Source organism: Rhipicephalus sanguineus, chromosome 4, assembly GCF_013339695.2.
Source record: "Rhipicephalus sanguineus isolate Rsan-2018 chromosome 4, BIME_Rsan_1.4, whole genome shotgun sequence".
NCBI classification, from domain to species: Eukaryota; Metazoa; Arthropoda; class Arachnida; order Ixodida; family Ixodidae; genus Rhipicephalus; species Rhipicephalus sanguineus.
This window is the reverse complement of record NC_051179.1, coordinates 72,203,007-72,205,581: the sequence shown is the minus strand read 5'-3', so window position 1 is coordinate 72,205,581 and position 2,575 is coordinate 72,203,007. Positions and strand designations below refer to the sequence as shown.

Sequence of the window (2,575 nt, the reverse complement as noted above, 5' to 3'; positions counted from 1 at the left end):
TGTCCTTCTCGGCAGCTCTCACTGAGCCTCAAGCCGATGGCAGCCATGCCGATTACACGGTGATTACTGGTTGTCAGGGGATATATATATATATATATATATATATATATATATATATATATATATATATATATATATATATATATATATATATATATATATCACGTGGGAAAGATCGCGCGCAGAGAAAGGTTCGTCCCACGGCCGAAACGTCAGTCCTTTGTGTGCGATTTTTCCCACGTGCTTGATGTTTTAAAACTTTTTTAGAACTTTTACTTATAGGAATGCGGTCGCATTCCTATAAGGGCGACAATGTTAGAGGCCCGTGTGCTTAGATTTAGGCGTGCGTTAAAGAAACCCTGGTGGCCGAAATTTCCGTAGCCCTCCATTTCCACGTGTAAAGGTTTTGACACGTAAAACCCCAGCAATTATTACAATTACTGCAGTTTTTTTTTTCACGCGATTACTCTCCTTTCCCTTTTTTTTTTTTCTTAGGACGGACCTTATAACCGAGCGGACTGTACGCGTAGAAATGCGGAATATGACAGAATGAGAGACGAGAGAATGGGGGGACGATATATAAAAGGAGATAACACGAAACAAAAAAAAAAAAGACGAACAGCAACATATACATGGGAATCAGAAGAAAGAGGGCACCACGCGACACGGAGACTAAAATACAGTCATACGAAAGAAGTAATAAATAAAGCGCGTCCGTCACAAAGCAGGGTCGATATACAACGAGCCGGCTCCGAAAAAATGGAAGCAGGCCAGACGAGACGTCAGTCTCTCTCGGCGATGACAGGCGAGAGGAACGCCCTTGTCATGGCGTGGACAGGCTCGCACAGAAAAAAGCAGACATTTCGCCCAGGGCAACTCCGCGCGGCCTCCTTTGCGTCCATCACACGTGCTTCGGCGACGGACGGGTGATCGCGCGCGCCACGAGCGCACGCGAGAGGCGACAATCAACGGTGACACGCGCGCGCGGTTTTCCGAAGATTCCCGAGAAAAGAAACACGCAGGCGCCTTCCGCTTCTGAGGGCACATTTTCCCTCCCTATATCAGTAAGAAAAGAATGGAATCTTTATTCTGTAAACAGCACCTAATAATACCTCCGGAACCCTATAAACTTGATAATATATTTCTTTATCTCTCTCTCTTTTCTTTCATTATCTCTCTTTTAAATTTCAGAATTTTCAACAAGATCAACGATCTCAGCAATTTCTTTTCTTCTTTTTTTTTCTTTTTTTTTTTTACATGTGACAACCCTCATCCAATACGGTGCAGTGGTTGCCGATAAAGAAAACGATCTTTCCATTCCCGCGTACTTGGAATAGGAACCCCTACACTCTAAGAAAAAATAGAGTATTTGGGGAGTATTTTCTGCCACACAACAATAATCGTCATCTGGCTTGCTCGCGTTTCCTTTCTTGAAAACCCGGCTATCGTCACTTTCGTTTCACGAATGCTATGTCACGCCGTGACCGGTCACGTGACCGGCAAGTGCCGGGACCGCGGCGATAAGGCGAGGAAAGTACGCGAGGTGGATGACGATTACCGTTGTGTAGCAAAAATACTCCCCAAATACTCGATTTTTTCTTAGACTGTATAGCTACAAATTTGAGAGATGAAGGCGCGGGCGCGCGAGCCCGTGCCACTAACGAGCTGCCCTCGAGACGTGCGACTTTAGTAGCGCGCTACTCTCGGAGGCTCGTGGCGTAAAGTCCCTCAATAAATTATGGAGGGACCTTATCGTGGCGACGCGCGTAGCCCCACCTGTTGAGCGCAGGTGGAGTCTCGCAGCGGCCGCCCGCCCGACAGGTGCGCTTCCTCCTCCCTTCTTCGGCAACCCTTTCCCGCGGATGCCGACGACACAATCTCGCGAGGGAGGGAAAGCAGCCGCATCAGTGCACGCCGTATGTTTGCGACGCCGCTGACGTGCGCAGTCGTGGCCGAGTGGTTAAGGCGATGGACTTGAAATCCATTGGGATCTTCCCGCGCAGGTTCGAATCCTGCCGGCTGCGGTGCTTTTTTTTTTTCTCCCCCAGATGTTTTTTTTTTTTTCTTTTCCATTTCACTGGCCAATACGCGTTAGGAGCTGCGCGACCAGTTTTTGCACCAGTGCACCTGAGTATTACTGCAATTCCCACATACTTACTACAAAAGATTTATTTATTGGTTCACTGATTTATTTATTTTAATTAATAAAAAGGACGCTACCTCCCGTACCGACACAACACGGCGGGGGTGGTCTGCCACCTTCTGCTTCAACTTCTCTCTATCTTCTTCCTTATTGGCAACCTAGCATATGTTTTCTTAAAATAATAATAATAATAATAATAATAATAATAATAATAATAATAATAATAATAATAATAATAATAATAATAATAATAATAATAATAATCGTCATAATGATGATGACGATAATAAGACGAAGTAGAAGAACACGCTCTATCCATAACAAGTATTAAAGCTTCATCCAAAGCTGGCTCAATGCCAGATAAATAGTACTTTTTTTCCTTATTGTAAATTTATAAGGTTAGATATGCAGAAGATGCACAGCGATCTAGAA

At 44.5% G+C, this 2,575-nt stretch overlaps 1 non-coding gene across 1 annotated transcript; it reads left to right on the top strand.

Annotated features, from left to right (window-relative positions):
* Window positions 1–1,942: 1,942 nt before the first annotated feature.
* Window positions 1,943–2,024, top strand: Trnas-uga (transfer RNA serine (anticodon UGA)). The gene has a single exon. It is a non-coding gene; the product is annotated as a tRNA-Ser (tRNA).
* The last annotated feature ends 551 nt before the right edge of the window (window positions 2,025–2,575 follow it).